This window comes from Amblyomma americanum, chromosome 10 (assembly GCF_052857255.1).
Source record: "Amblyomma americanum isolate KBUSLIRL-KWMA chromosome 10, ASM5285725v1, whole genome shotgun sequence".
NCBI classification, from domain to species: domain Eukaryota; kingdom Metazoa; phylum Arthropoda; class Arachnida; order Ixodida; family Ixodidae; genus Amblyomma; species Amblyomma americanum.
The window spans coordinates 47,685,519-47,702,472 of NC_135506.1; the positions used below are offsets into that span (position 1 = coordinate 47,685,519).

Below are 16,954 nucleotides of genomic sequence, written 5' to 3' on the forward strand. Positions count from 1 at the left end.
ATCTCGATAAAAATCCTTTAGTCTGGAAATGTTGAGTCGAGCTAACGAAACTCCTTTTCATCTTTTTTTTTGTCAGTAAAGCCCTCCGCCGGTCAGATAATACAAAAAATTACTTTGGGGACTAACATCAACAGCTGCGGTGTGCAGACGCGTGTGAGACAAGGTCAGTGATGGCCTCATTGTTCCGACGTGTGACGCCCGGCTCAATTTCCGAAGTAACTTTACTACATGTAAAAAATTTCTAAAAATAAAAGCAATCAAAATGTTTGCTTGCACACGAATGAGTATTTGCATATTAGCGATGGTGCTGCACATACATTGTTTTTGGGATGCGCGTGCGTTGTGATAGGCATTAAAATAAATATACCAACCGTTTATCTCAGTCGTGGTGATTAACCAAACTACAGCATTTTTTCGTAGGCCGTAAGCAAACAGCTGGAAGGCGTATTTCGTGCGTGTTTTAGTTTTTCTTTTCAGCCTCGCGTATCGCCTTATGGGCACTTCATTCGGTGTTCAAATAAAAATTATTTTTATTATTATGCAACGAAGAACGTAGCGAAATTCCAACTATTCGGCCAACAGAGTTGCGTGCGCCGAACTGCTCAGCCACCCCACATAATGAAATATTTTCCGAAAATGACCGTACCAAAAAAAAAAAACGGTATAGCGCCGAACTGCTCAGCCGCCCAACAAAATTAAGTAATTTCCGAAAATGACCGTGCCAAAAAAATGACGGTATTTACCTCAAAATCCGCGTCTTAAATGATCTTGGATTTTAATTGCGATACCCATTTCGCCCTTACGGTAACGGCGTTTTCTTCAAAAATCTTCTCCACGGAGTGTACCTGATTCACTAGCAGTTCTCCTTTTTTGAAATTTGCACTGCTAAAAAAATTCACTATTTCGTTGAACCTACATCTCCGAGTACAGTGCCGCGATAGAAAGAAATACGAACGGCAGCTACGCCCTCCGCTGTTGCAATTTATTTCTGTAACGCTTATACTTGGATTGAAGCTCAAATGCTCTAGGGACATCCATGATAAAATAATGTACCACTGTAGTACCTTTTGTTACCACCCAAGTAAAAGCGCTGTGAAGATAAATTCCAACTGCTCAGCGATGCTGGCTTTTCTTTCTATCGCACCTGTACATTTTCCTAATCCTCTGAAGCTCGTCAGCGTTCAAGCACGAGGGAAAAAGCACGCGACTCCGCAAGCAGCACATTTGTAAGAATTCAAGGGCGTGCAAAGCACGTGCAGAATTGGTCTTTTTTTAAAAAAAGCGAAGGGTGACCCGTCTGCCCGGTCATTCGTCCGGAGTCGACCAGAGAGGGCGCTTTTTTTCTGGAAACTGCAGCGTCCCCCCTCACCCTGCGAAGCTGCTGTCCCCTACAGATAGGCGTCGCCACCAAGCTTAGCGTGTGTGCAGAAGCTCGCGGCCTTTGGGATCAAGAAGATGGGTTCGCCTCGTAAGCAAGGGATGCCTGCCCAGGATGACAGCGTGGAAGAACTTAGTTCCATCTCCACCAGTAGCGACAGTGACAGCACGACTGGGGGCCATGAAAAGGTAGGCGTTGATCATGATAAACTTTATCCCGTCAACGATCAATTAACTGGCAAGTAATCGAGTGGTGTCAGGCGTTTCCTCCTTGACCTTGGAGGATCCGTGAAGTGATACTTCGAGTTTTAAAGCCATATGTACGATCCTCTCTTGGGCTTAAGGAAGTGTATACAAATCTGAAGTTCTTGTGCCAACCGCAGGCTTCGCGTGTGTGTGGCCTTCAGAGAAAACACTCTCTACGCCGTCCCAGTGCCAGCTCCACTGCAGCGTTGCGGTGGGCGTTTCGAGCGCGTTGTCTCGCACTGTCGTGTGTGCGTACATCCCAGCAATCCATTCGTGCGATCAGCGACAGGGCCTCTTAAAAGCGAAATGCTTCTGTACTCCTCATGTGACGTCACTCATCTTGGCACCCGTCGCTTCTTGAGTGTTGTTTCGAAATTCGTGCCGCCGTATAGTTTTGTTTGGTTTACAAAGTTTAACGTCCCAAAGTGACTCAGGCTACGAGGGATGCCGTAGCTACGAAAATTTTGACCACCTGTGGTTCTTTAAGGCCGATTCACACGACGGACCGTTCGTCCGCGGCCCGCGCATCATGTGTTCATGCGTCACCAAATCGAGAGGCGTGCTGTCTGCCCGCGGACTGGACAACCAAGGAAGTTTAAGTGCCTCTCACCTCGCAGAAATTAGCGACGGCCCGCAAAGGTTAGCTCTGGCAAGCACCGCTCTTGCTAATATTTCGGATGCCGCATTTCGCTGAGTGACGATGAGCTGGCGCGCTGTTTTGACAAACTGCACTGCGTTCGCTACCATGAAAATTCGATCGACTGGGCTAGGAAGAGCGCCCAGGCCATTGAGGAATTAGACAAAGGGCCGTACCTGCACCATTCAATTGGGGTCATGGGTCGGGAGGAGAAATCAGTTTGACCAGCGTTGCCAAACGCTTTAAAATAATCTGGCAACAGTGATACACCCAGCGCGTCGTCTGCACTTTTGGTCCGTCGCATCCGCTAGACGTCATCGGATCGCAAGCCAGTTTTTATTGGCGCAAGAACACGTGATGCGCGGGACGCAAGCGAACTGATCGTACAGTACACGGGCTTCTAAAATTTCGCCCTCATAGAAATTCGGCCGCCGCAGCCGGTATGGAACCCGCGTCTTTCGGGTCAGCACATGAACGTCGTAGCCACTTAGCCACCGCGGCATGTCTCCGTATAGTTAACAGGAAGAACTGCGTGACGTCACAGGAGGAGTTCTGAGGTCTTTTGTTTCTAGAAGACATTGCCGGTGGACTATTCGCTGCATCTAGTTTTAAACGCGCTCGACTTGCATGCAGTGCTGTCGGCAAAGTCTCTCGGTAAATACAGCGCTGAGTCTTGACAGTCACGCTAGTCGTTTCGGCAGCCTTGATAATTCCGTCCTTGCATAATTCAGCGCTCCACAGGATGAAAATGCAATGCACGGATATGTGGTCGCATGTCTTACCTAGCGAAAATACGAGGTACTTATATGTGCGCCAGTACAGTGCCACTGCAGCGCTCGCGTATAAACCCAAGACACCTTAATATATTTTCTATGAAACAAATGAGAAAAGTTTTCGCCGGATCGTGTTCCATATCTTCAGTCGCACCTGTACATAGTCGTTGCAGTCCTTGATACATATCTCGGGAGCAAATACACCTGTATTACGATAACCTAATATTTGAGGCCGACTGTCCTTGCATGAGTGGTTTGGGAGCATGCTGACGACGACTGAATTCAAGCTACGACTCAAAGAGCGCCAGGTCAGGGCTTTTTTGCATAGCATTTCGAGCCTTCTGCGCGGCGGCACCGCCACGCTTTCACGTCGTTGGTCACGTGACCAAGTTCCACTCGGCCAGCTGTAGCTATCGCGTCACTCCAGGTTTAACCAAAGCTAAACCACCGCCAATTTTTTTTTCTTCATTGTAAAATCAGGAGTCCAGACAACTTTTATCGCCTATTCTTTAATAAACGGATTTCACTTGCTCGCAGGTCGACTGAAGTGATGCTGACCTTAGTGTTCCCTCTCTCCTTGATAAAAAGAAAAAAGCTTCAGGTAGCTCACGAGCTAATTTATTCTTAATTCTCGTTGGAAGTTTGATTTCCTCAATTCGTGGCTGACAGTTCTTATCGCTGTCATCCTTGTTAGAGTGATAGTGAGCGGGTAGATTTTTGACGGAGTGTTTCCTATCAATCTTTCGTGTCTCCTTCTAGGTTCGTTGAAGCAACGCCCAGTTTGTCCGATATATGCTTTGGCCGACGTGACAGGGGGATCCCGTAGCCCATGGCCGTGGCGCACCGGACATACGGCGTTGCGTGTTTCGTTCCACAGCGTCAAGACGCAGGGCCACCACTGCTTACCTTGGGGCAGGTCTTGGCCAATGCACATGCTGCTCACACGCCGTACTTGTTGCCAACCCTCTTGACAATGCAACACCAATTAGCCCCTCAAATTGTTTTATTTCGCGTGCGTCCATGATCTATGGAAGCCCATTCGTATCACGTCCTTGTTATGTGCTCGTGCCCGCGACGTCATCCGCTGGATGACCTACAGCTAATCTGATTCTAAGCAAACCGCCATCTTTCCTGGCAGGTGCAGAACACCTTTTCCTGCTCTGTTTGTCTACTTTTCTAGATTTTGCCTTTAGTGCCGCCGACACTCGGGTGTTTCGAATTCTTCCAGCTTTGATTTGCGCAGTATGCAGTTAATTCCGCCATCACGTCTGGTCTCTTTCGCATTGTGCAAGCCTCTTTATAGTCTGTGAAACAACAAAACACCAAGGACGTGAGCTTTCTTTTTTTTTTTAATAGAAAGTGTCTAGTGAACGCATCAATATCAGTACCAGTTTTTCTGCTAACAATTGTCTTGACAAGGGCGATTTTTTTTGATACAAAGAAGTGTCTAGTGAACGCATCAATTTCAGTACCTGTCTTGCTGCCAACAAATTGTCTTGACAAGGCCGGTGCGAAGGTCTTTGGCAGCTGCCGACAATCCAAGGAAATAGGCAGCCTTCTCACGCGTGGCGTTTAAAACGAGTTTTGGAGCTATATTAAAGTGGAACAGACTTTATTTGCGCCCATATTTTGTAATTCACTGCAGTCAACGTTGGCCCCACCCCTTTTGTGCAGGCGTCTCTTATCCCATGGCAGTAGCAATGACTAAATTTTTGTTCGACGGCGGGCTCTTTCGTTCTATCGTTCGTTCTGTAACAAGCCCGCGGTCTGTCGTTTTCTACTTTCCTCGAAACTGGCCGGACCGGCTACTTTTGAAAGACGGTGCGGGGGGGGGGGGGATTTTACCTGTCTTCAGCGCCACTCGTGTTTTGTCTTTTGTCACCACGACCCGTACAAGCGAGCGCGGACCCCAGTTCCCGGGAACGCTTTTTGATGAAGGCAGCCTTGGTCTGTCAGATTATCCTAACGCGATTATCCCCAAACCCCTCATGGGATTTCACCCGCCTCCGCGTCGGGTTTTCCCGCACATCACGCCAAAATACTTGCCCTTTCGGAAAGCTTTCGGGCAAAGGAACCTCTCCAGAGCCCATAACTGGTCTTAATAGCCAAAATTTGTTGGGCCAGAGCGCCGAGGGTAACTGCGTTTTCGAAATCCTAAAACTTGATATGGGTGTTACTTAATTTGGGCCATAAGCCTTGCAATAAACGAGACTAACAATAATAGTTAAGAAGGCAAGTACCCGAGTTTAGTTAACCAGCATACTAGTCGGCTTGTCTTTACTCTATCCTTATGCACTGTACCGAAGATCACGCTTTGTGAATGAAAGCGCTCTTCTAACTCAAAGCCCTTTTTTTTTAATTGCAGAATACCTTAGATGATTTGTTTGGTTTGTGGGGGTTTAACGTCACAAAGCGACTCAGGCTATGAGGGACGGATTACGACACCTGGGGATCTTTAACGCGTAGTGACATCGCACAGTACGCGGGCCTCTAGAATTCCGTCTCCATCGAAATTCGACCGCCGTGGGCCACGAATAGCTTAGATGAAACATGCGGTATGTTAAACCGGCTCGAGGGGGCTCATTCCGCTCGATGAAGGGCATTTGCATCTAGAGGGAATTTTTCCGCAGGTACTTCTATGAAAGCAAATGTATCCAGCAAAAAATGCGCCTTAGCAGGTAATCGGAGCTAAGAGGAATTTGTCGCCAAAGCCATGGTATTTTTCACATTTCTGACGCCCAAGACAAGCAGAAACAGTCAGACTAAACCACCAGCTTTATTTGTGGCATGGAGCACCCGACGGCCCCAGCAGCACACCATATCATTTCGCATGCGAACTCGGCTGCCTGCGAAGTGCGTGTCTGCATTGATCACATTTTGTGAAAATGATTAGCAATCAGTTGTTGAGTACCTCGAAAGTAAGGCGCTCAACTAACCCTCAAGTCATTTTCAATCCTTTGGAAATTCCATTGGCCGTGTTTTAATCCGGCTCCTGAAATAAAAAAGAAAGGCCAGGTGATACAAACATGCCCACAATCGCCTTACACCTGCGAGACGGAAAGCTTAAAGCAAAAGAACGGCGTTGAGTTCAGCTTCGTCTGTTCAAACATTAGTATATCGTCGCAACATTTTTCGTCACAATAAAAGCGCGAGCAGGAAATAGGAGCTGGCGCTTCTTTTCTTCGTGTACAAGGTTTTCTTGTTTACAAAACACAAAAATGGGTACAGGTGTTGATAGTGGACTCAAAGCGTTTCGGGTATCAACGGCGCAGCGTTCGAAAACCTTCGCATCCGTGCAGATGACGCCTGTTGCGCTGGCTTTGATAAGGCAGCGCGGCATGCGAAGAGGTCCGCGCAGTGTTTGATGCGGCGCCTGCGCGGGTGATGCGCCAGCTTTCGATGTTTCTATTTTTCTCCCAGGGGTAATTGCTTGTTTGAAAAACGCTCCCTCTTTCAAACAGGAAGAGTTCTGGGGCTTAATCGCAGTGTTGCCAGAACAAGAAAACGTTCGACAAAACCGTTTACACGTGACGCATTTTGCGCAACCCTCAAGCTGGCGTCCTGCCGCGCTATTTTGCCACACCTCCGCGCGTTTGACGAGGGCTCCTTAAAAAGCTGCCGAGAAGGTTGCCGCCGCTCGAGGGCCAGGAATCGCCACGCGGTTGAGCGACTTTGAGAAGTTTCGCTTTTTACGATATGCCACCTCTTAAACGCAAAGTCAACACGGCTATGGTGTGGCTGGCATCTGGGTTTATCGTGTCGCTTATCAGATTTTTTCGCTGCTATCTCGAAACAAAAGGGGGCCTCTGAAGCGCTAACCGCATGAGGCGATAATTCGCGGCGACACGCCGCGCGATGGCATCGCGCAATGGTCTGAGGGCCGCCGAATTAAGCACTGTCGCTCATCGCGTCGGCCAGGTTCTGGGTTTTCAGAAAAACTCGCCCATCGCCCGGAAGTACCGTGCGAGACTAGCCAATGACGGTAGGCCTTGCGGGTGCGTACTTCCGATCCGTTTTGCGCGCGAAAGTCGATTTTTCTTTTCAGCGGCCTTTCAGCGGAGCAAAAGCCGATGCATCCCTCACCATGGCAGCTATGCAAGAATTTATTGAAAGGCTCATTAATGAAGTTCAAAAGTAGAAGGTGCTGTGGGATATGTCCTACACACGCACTATACGTCACAAGAGTGCCGGAATGTCGCCTGGCGCCTCATCGCAGCGTCCCTCGGGCGCGCAATTCTGCGTCACGTGACTTTGTGTAGTCGACTAAAAATAAAATTACCTAAATATATTTTTCAATGTTTTTATTGTGTTTTATCTTGTACGAAGCCTTAAGAGCGTTGTTCTACGCGTTAATTAACGCAATCGAGAAGCGCTGAAAACGCGCCGCTAGCCGACGCCGAGTCCCGTCGCTTCGTGCGGTTTGCGCCAGCGGCAGCGATGGGCGACGGCGGCGTCATCCCGCGACGTATCGCGAAGGAGTACCGCCTCATGCGGTTACCGCTTGAACCCTTACGTCGATAACAGCAGATAGCAACTGCTGCACTGTGTTAAGGCTGGCGTGTTATCACCTTCCTGTGATGGCTGTCCACAAGGAAGCAATTTTCTTTGGCTAATCAGCTTACTATCGGGCCACACTTCTTTTTGTCCTGTTTCGTGCCTGCGCACTCGGCCGTCGCGCTGCATTCGGGTTAATACGATACCAAGTGAAACTGTGGCTGTTTTGCCGAAGGCGCAAACCCGCGGCCTATGCCACGTGGTCGAGCGCTACAGTCGACCGCCGGGACTGAAATTTCCTTTAGAGGAAGATACCGAAACGGTCTTGAAATCTGGATCATGTCGTGTTCCACGTGACGGAAGATGTAGCGGTGCGCTTGCTACTGGCGTAATCTGATGGTAAAGTTCGGCTACTTGTTGCCTGGTCCTCTGCATTTAATATCGTTAACGAAAGCTATCTGTGGTTTCACGAGCCGTGCGCCAATTTGAGTTCCTTCATCTTTTTTAAAGGCAAGAGCGGTTCAAAAATATGCTTGCACGGAATGCAAATATTCAAGTGGCAGCTGAGAACTGCTGTCGGTAGGCTATGCATGTTTTACTGCGCTTAATACTCCTAAGACGCATATTTATCTGTAACCCGCCGCGGTGGATCCGTGGTTATGGCTCTGGGTTGCCGACCCGTATGACGCGCAGTCGATGCTGGCCGCGGGAGGCACATTTCGATGGAGGCGAAAAGCTGGAGGCCCACATACGGTGAATTATCAGTGCATGTCAAAGAACACCAGGTGGTCGAAATTACCGGAGCCCTCCACTGCGGCGTCCTTCATAGCCTGCGTCGCTTTGGCCTGTTAAACCCGTTGAAACCAACCAAACCAAATATGTTTATCTGTGATATGGTTAGATCTTTTTTTTTGTTCTATCATTGTGATGAACGAGATCGACTAGAATCATGTCTTCCGCACGCTCGGATGGCGGCACTGCTCCAAGTATCGCTGATGCCCACATTCATGCCGTTCCCCTGCGCAGGAATTGCAGGCCCAAGATTTCGGACATCGGTACACCGTCCGGGGATACGACTCCTTCGTCGACTGCCGCCGGCTCACTTTCGTTGATCCACTGCCCAAAGCGCGGGTGTGTTGCTTGTGCCACGACGTGCTGCCGGTACAGTATCTTGCTCCGTGCGGCAATGCCATATGCGCCAGCTGCCTGGACGTTTCCATCAAAGAGGCCCCCGCCAAGTGCAGGGAAAGACGGGAAGGCACCTCGCCCGAAGGCGATGCCAAGTTCAGCATGCATGGCGTGACGAGACTTGACTTCGACGCCAAGGACCTGGGCACTCTGCGCGTCTACTGCCCTAACATCGATTACGGCTGCACGCACAGCAGTGAGCTTCGGCGCCTTGAGGAGCACTACTTGAAGAACTGTCCTCACCACCCGAAGATGTGCTTCCGCTGCCGACGGGAGGACATCCCGCCTGGTGATTTCGTCCTGCACATCTACAGCTGTAAAAGATGATCAGTAGAAGCAAGGAGTGTCGACCGCCAAAGCCCCTCTGTCCAGCAGTCCCTGTCCGAATAACCTGCGAGTCAGACTGAAGAGGAACACTTGTGTGCTACGCAGGCCCTACTCGCCGAGGTCACTGAGCGTGGTGAAGAGGTGCAGACTGAGCCCGTGGAACACCTGAATCAACTGGCCCCAGACATCAAAAGAGCTCCCTGAGGTCTCCGGGACTCGTGAAGGCGCTACCGTAGGCACGCTGTCCGTGGGTCCTGCAAGTCCCAACGAAGTCTCTACCAAAGGCGACCTCCCATTGGAGGACCTGTTTGTGGGGAAGCAACAACGTTGATCGGCCGGGGCTCCTTCGACCGTTGACGTCTTCTGCGCTCTCGGAAGTATGCCTGTCTTCGTTTGCTTCGACTACTCGCCCGAGACTTCCAACGCAGAAACGTCCGAGGCTCACTCGCTTTCAGTGTTCAATCACTGAGAGCATTTTTAGCGCCCTTCCGCCATTCCTTTCCTTTTCAAAAGTGCGCCATTGCATTGTTTTCATTGTAAATTTTACGCGTAAACTTACAAATCTCTCGGTACGTTATTGGTGCATAACAACCAACTATTCTTTTCGAGATAATACGTGATATAAGTAACGTGCATTCCCGTGTTTATTGGTTATGCGTTAAACTTGTAGATTCATGACCATTGTCCCATAAAACAAGCAATAAAGGTCCATTTTATTCCTGAAGCGAATATTTGCACTTACTTTCAGCCCGTAAAGCAGTCGAATGCGCACCCAATCCTGGGAGGGAATTGAAGCACCGTTATGCGTGTTTGCCTGCGAAAGCTCGAATCATTTCCATATTTACTCCCGTTGTCGGGCATGACCTACATTCTTAATTGAAATAAAAAAAATCTTAATCATTGCAGTTCTTTAACCTCTGTAATAAATTTACCTCCAATATCCGCACTATATATTCTTGACAAAAGCGTGCGATCATTACATCCGTAAATAGGCTGTTACGTGCACAATATCGTGAAAAAAACTACTGAAGCTAAGAAAGTGTACTGTAATAAAGGTTTATTTCCAGTAACGGCCCACGCATGCGCATAGCACCTTCGCCACCGTTTTCGATGAAAATGCCGTTAACTATGGCTGATGAGTTAGCTGCAGCACACGTGTTCGGAAAATAGCCTTTCTTCGACCAAGCGCACCAGGGACTTTCGAAAAAGAGACGCTCAGCATTGCGCCTACTACCATCATTACCGCTTATTTTTTGTTGACAAGAGGAACAACTGCCCCGTGGGTCGCCACGGATGTGGTGTCCAGTAACGTCTTACTTTCGCTCCGTGAATTTCGCCTCTTAGCAAATTAAGGTCTAGAGTCGCCACGTAACGAGCAGAGAAGCCCATACGATCCAAATAAGGGCCCTCTTTGAAATTGGTGGACAACTGAACAAGGACGATATAATAAAAACAAAAACGGGATGCCAAAGCAGAATGATTTCTGGTGGGAAAAAATGACCATCGAACACCTCGATGTTCAGGGCACGAGACAGACGAAGAAAGAAAGGAAGATCACAGTATACAGACTATGTAGTAATATATAGTCAGTGATCGTTGTCTTATTCCTTCGCCTTCGCCTTGCGTGTCGAGTTGAATTTCAAAGTTTTGTTGCTTAAACAGTCCCATATACTATCTTATTGTCTTAACGGTATATTTATAGATGCAGCTTTAGCTCCTTGTGTGGGAGCTGTTCTTGAGCTCCAGAGTTAGCGAGCAGTTATTTATGACATTTTTATGATGATCGAGTTTAGCTCGCATAAATAGAGACAATGCAAATTTTATTAGGTTTTATTTCAGTAACTGAAAAACAGGACACAAGACTCGCAACAATGACAGAAGAGGTTGTTGAACTAACCCACCAGTTAAAGTTTGCATGCGCAGAGCTACTTGCCTGCTGAGCATAAATGGAATAAGTGCGCTGTAAATAGAGCAGTACTTTCGCATTCAATCCAGAGGTGCTTTTAGAAAACATGGCGGACGTACGTTTTCGTCAATAAGTGGAAAGCTATGTAAACCAAATGAAGCAAATGAAAGTGCTCACAGAATCAGAAAGATAAGCTGCGGGAAAACGAAAAAATACAAATAATTAGCTTGCTGTCACAGGAAACGTCCAAGCAAGCACTTGATCTTGGAGGAAGATTTTAAGAGAACTAACTGAATTCAAGACTGCTGTCTTCCTAACACGCAAATAGAAATGGGCTGTTAGCATTCCAGATTTTGCAAAGGGTGCGGACAATGACAAGTGACATAGAGAACTCTCTTCTCTATCTTCCATCTTTTGCTCAGCGCCCGCGCTGCCAGCACATTCCCATACCACGTGGTCGAGAGTGCCTCTCTCCCCACACGTTATGCGATATTGGTCTTTCTCTTCTTTGAGATTGCTATGCATGCCCAGAAGGGGCTTATATGATTTCCCCCTTGTAATCCTCTCCATGCAATTGCCCCTTCGTTTCCGAGGGAATGGTCGGGCGGCAGACAGACCCTCCTGCTCAGCTTATAATATTCCGTGATCTCGTGCTATGAAATCAAGCTGTCTTTCATGTCTATGCGAGAGGGCTACAGAGCTCAGGCAAGCTTGTGTGCTGCGCCATTTCCTGCAACAGACTCTTGCGCTGGAATCCATATTATCTCTATGTTACGTTCTATCGGCCTCGCTTCTGAGATTTTAAAAAGGAAATGGCACCTGTCTCACATTGCACAATCCCCCCCAGAACCAATTACTTTTACTATTTGACTTTGAAATGATCTGCAGTGTTTGCGCGACGTTTCGAAGCGCAATTGGTTTCATGTCTCCGCATGTAACAAGCAACAATAAAGTTGTAAATATCACCCAAGCTGTATTAAATATAAACTGTCTTGTGTGAGCGCCTTTAATGCTGTTTCGAAGAAAGCAAGATGTTTAACAAATAAAGAAGAATGCCTACTACTCTGTGTGTGTCAGTATGGCTATCCATGAAAACCGCCAGTCGCTCGACCACAAACGTAACCAGGGAGATGCCGCTTTTTGCTTTCGACCCAGGGTTAACCAGAGCTAAACCACCAGCAATTTTTAGCAGTTGAAGAAAAATTCCTCCTGTTCCAGGATTAGAAGTCGAGACCAGCGCCTGTAAGCGGCAGTCTTGTTACCAACTGAGCTAACCATGCAGAGCAGCGTTGACATGAACCCTGCAAGGAGGGTTGTGTCCAGATGAGTTCATGTAAACGCCGCAGGGTGTCGTAGCGGAGACAACTGCACTCGAGTAACTGGACCGCTGAACTTCTGTTCCGAGGGCTGAGCTGACTCTCAGGCCCCTCTGCAAGTTACATTGAACCCTCTTTCGCCTTCGCGGAAAGCATTTTCTGCAGGGGAGAATAGAAGCGGGAGCCGGTTTCCTAGTCGCGTTGTGGTGCCTAGGAGGGCGCGCCGCGAGAGTGGATTCGCTGCTATAGAGTTCGTGTAAACAGACACTCTTCCCAGATGGGACTATTTTGAAATAAATTGGGCTACTAAAATTTTTTTCTGGTTTCTTTTTAGAATGTTTGGCGTTTTGCTTAATTTTGGGCTATACGCTCCCTGAAAATCGAAATGGTAAAAGAAACGTCTTTCAGCAAGTACGCTTTGTTTGGTTAGCTGTCGATGCAGCTTTTTTTGTTCTTCTTGCTCTCTTTTCTTCATTAAGCCGCGTTTACATGAATTCAACGGTACCGCATCGCATTCCTAGCCTATCTCGCGGAGCCGATGCGCTACTGTTTACACGTACCACATCAAGCCCGGCAGGAGTCACGACAGAGGGGAGGAGGGACACCTCCAAACACGCTTACATTCACCGCTGAGGTCGACTTGCCATTCTCGATCTGCCCCCGTCTGGAGCTTTGATGCGACGCGCTTTCCTAGCGCATCATCACCGCTTACATGAATGCGATCCGCTGGTGTCGCATTCATGTAAACTCCGCTCGGCTAGTGTAACAGCGGGCGGTTGAAACTGGTGGGTAGTTTGTCCAAGAAAACGATTTATTTGAGGCCAATACTTTCAAAAAGAACGTCCCTCTTTGTTTCCATAGTAGAAAGAGGGCCGATAAATAGGTTTGTTTACCACACGAAGTGAACAAGAGCAGAAAGAGCCAGCGTTTTGACAAATTCGCTTGTCTTCATCTTGTCAAGGCATTCATCAGTTTCACTCCCAGGAGGAGGAAGCCCGGATGGGGGGACGGGGGAGTGATGGGGGAAGGGTGGGGAGCGCGAACTTGAAAATATTGTGTAGGCAGGATGGGTGCTAAAAAGGACTACCTGGCTGACCTACAAAACAGTGATAAAGAAATACGCCATCTCAGCGGAAAGGAATTGAGGAGGTGGGGAGTGTAAAGCGATGGCGATTGTGGGCTTGAAAGGCTGTGTGTGGCTGATGCCTTGTCTAGGGGATGTATTCTCTAAAGTAAAATCTAACCAGCCTGAAAAGCACTTTCTCGGGTTCACAGTGGTCTCCTTGTCTGGAAACAAATCGCACTACGGATACATTGATCACTCAGTTGCGAAATTCGGCATTGATAATTGCAGGAGCACACGTTCTAGCTTTTTTTCAGTGAGAAATGCGCCAGCGTTGAGAATGCGGAACGCCACGAAGGAATTAAAAACGCACAGGCAACATTCGCAATGGGGGAAAAAAAGTAACACCAGTCATTCTACTTTATCAGCGCTGTTAAATCTAAGCGCTTCCACCAACTAGCACGCATTGCAACCTTTGCCAGCTAGACTTTACTATAAGGGCCCTGTGCTGGAGCGGGCTACTCTTAGACGAAGGGCCTGATCAGAACGCAGAAAGCACGGTTAAAGAAGCTGCTTTCTTTCTATCGCTCCCTTCTTTCTTCCCACTTCGTAGTTTTATTTCCAGTGTTCAGCTCCGATTTGGCGACCCGGAGTGACCGGTTATCCCAAGCAAGAGCGACTGTGGTGGAAATTTGGATCCTGAAACAAGGCCACCACTCACAATTTGCATTTTTTGTTCTTTATAGCTCCTTTCTGTGAATGAATATTTTCTGCTACTATGCGCGGCTCAGGTGCTTCCGGCCTCAATGGCAGATTCGGCTGGTAGAAACATCTTTTACTTCCATTTTTACTTTATTATGAAAAGAAAAGCCACTAATAATAGCCAGGAAGGAGATAATGAAATTTGCAGAGGAGGATGGGCTTAATGCAAAGCTACCCCGCCCCCCCCCTGCCCCCCCCCCCCCCCCGCACACACACACACACACCCCGGCTGGTAGGACACTACACTCGCAGACAGCTTTTCGTGGCTATGCAGCCAACTAGTTAGGAAAGTGGAGGATGCACGCTTTTGTCCACCAACAGTGACCCCCCCTCTACAGGTCATTTGTTCGGGCCAGGGGTGCAGGGGGATGAAAGGGGAGACGACGCAGGCTCACCAAGGCTGAGATAAGTCACTCCCCATGATAATGCAACAAAGCTATGTCCTTAGCTCGTTTCCTGCTTAGCCTTGGCTCCATAGCCACAACCCCCCCCCCCCCCCCCCTTCTGTCCGCGAGTATATCTTTGTTCGTCTTCCCGGAATACCGCGTCGGGTCTCTTGCCCCCTCAAGTTCCTTTCTCCCGAGAGCCCCACTCTACACCGGGAGGGACGCACGGTCTCCCTGATTGTTAGCTGCATTCTTTTTACCTCCTCTTTCGGGTACTCCTCCTTAGGGCCCGTCCCAGTAGTCGTGACGATCACAGCACCAATCACAAGGCTGTGCGTTTCCTCTTTCCTTCTTCATCAGCCGCTGTCTCCTCCCCCAGCCCAGAGCAATCAGTTCGGGACCATCGCTAAGACTGCGCGAGTGTCGAATTCACTCGTGTGCCTTATTCAAGCAGACATGGACAGGTTTGACGACACTTCCAGCAACTCGGAGGAGTCTGCGGACAAACTTTCAGAATATGCAAGCAGCGTCGGTGTGCACAGTCACTTCGACGAGGCGGCCTTTTTAGTCCAGCGTCCCGGACGCAAGCACATCTTGTGGGGTTACGACTCCTTCATCGACTACCGCGCCATCACGTTCGTGGATCCGCTGCCTGAGCATCGGGTGTGCTTCCTGTGCTTTGAGGTACCACCGTTCCTATGGATGATCCCGTGCGGCCATGTGATGTGCAGAAACTGTGTGACGTTTGACACTCAGGTAGTCGACTCCGCCGCAACAGCAATGGCCATCTGCCCCAAAGACAATACAGTGTACACCACAGCCGATGTCCAGAGACTAGACTTCAACGCCAAGGATCTGGGGACTCTACGCGTCTACTGCCCCAACCTCGAGAACGGCTGCACACACAGCAGCGAGCTTCGGCACCTCGAGAGCCACTACCCGAGGCATTGTCTCCACGAACCCACATCGTGCACGCGCTGTCCGCCGCGGGACGGCTTCCTCCTCTGCAACTTCGCCTGGCACCGCTACAGAAGCATTGGAAGAAAGCTCACTTTTTGGTTTTCCGAGTACCTGCAGGAGACAGGAAGTGACGTCGTCGGCGGTGACGCCCTAGTTCCGCCGTCGCAGCACGGGGCAGCTGCGAATGCGACTCCAGGGGAAGTGTCGCGCCCGTCTGAAGCCCCACTAGCTGGCGTGATTGCGCGCAGTGCAAAGGTGGATCCTGAGCTCGTGGGAATCTACAACCTGGCCGAACTCCTCTTGAACACTGAGACTTCAAGTTCGCCACTGTTGTCTTCAACGCCCAGCGTCAGCTATGTGCTCCGGAAGATTGGAGGATAAGCCCGACTGGAAACGCCCTGTAGTCTTTCGCAGATCTGCAGCGGCGCCAAAATGGCAACCATTGTAGTATGAGTGAACAGATACCCCCGTCTTGGCGCTCATCATACTTGGCGTCGACAAGAGAGCTCATGACTGCTCATGCCACTCTTTTGCATGCAGGTACTGGTCACTCTGTTACATCATTGTTCTGCATAAACTGTAGCTGGAAATTCAGAACTTCTTTTCGTAACATTTTTATTGTGTTTGAATAAAGAACAACGTTTGTCATTCTGCTTTTCATTACTCCTATTATTCTAGTAGTTCCTTGCCCGTTGTTTCAGTATTGCATTCCAGCATTATGTCATTCATATTATCCTGCCTTTGCTTTTTACAATATTGCGGCTGAATAGACAATAAGGGACATTTTCATAGCTTAAGTGGATGTTCGGACGGGTTCTTTATGTCGATATTGTGCCCGAAAGCGTGCCACTCTGTTGACGTAGTTAAATGCATCGTCCGGTGTCTTTACTAGTGTAGTTCGTATCGCATTCGCATATTAAACACATCACCTGAATTTGTCACGCAAATTTGATTCGTTGTAAAAGGCACACCTGCCGAATTAAGATTTATTCATTTTATGCATTGATTCCGGTAAATCCGGTATTATATATTCGGGAGCTAAAACCGCACTCAGCAGTGGAGTACTTTTTTCTGGTAACCTGTTTCGCATGTGCTATGCGTGCCTAAGGAGAATGCAGGACCACGTCGTTTCACCTCCTCTTCCAAGGCACACGTGGTACTCGCATACACGACCCTAAAGGCCGATTCACACGACAGACTGTTCGCCCGCGGCCCGCGCATCACGTGTTCGTGCGTCACCAAATCAAGAGGTGTGCTGTCGGCCCGCGGACTGGACAACCAAGGAAGTTCAAGTGCTTTTCCTATCGCGGGAATTAGTGGCAGCCCGCAAAGATCCACGGGCCAGCTCTGGCTGCCGCATTTCGCTGAGTGGCGTTGAGCTGGCGCGCTGTCTTGACAAGCTGTACTGCATTCGCTACCATGACGAAGTGATCGACTCGGCTAGCATGACAGCCCAGGCCATTGAGGAATTGGACGCAGGGCTACACCTACACCATTCATTCGCAGACATGGGCCGGAG

General features: G+C 48.9%; 1 long non-coding RNA gene across 1 annotated transcript in view; it reads right to left on the bottom strand.

The window, feature by feature from the left end:
- Positions 1-5,813: 5,813 nt before the first annotated feature.
- Positions 5,814-16,954, bottom strand: part of LOC144106458 (uncharacterized) — a 42,054-nt gene continuing 30,913 nt past the window's right edge. Inside the window, exon 8 of the long non-coding RNA XR_013309012.1 lies at positions 5,814-6,025. This is a non-coding gene — a long non-coding RNA (uncharacterized LOC144106458). The remainder of the gene's footprint in view (positions 6,026-16,954) is intronic.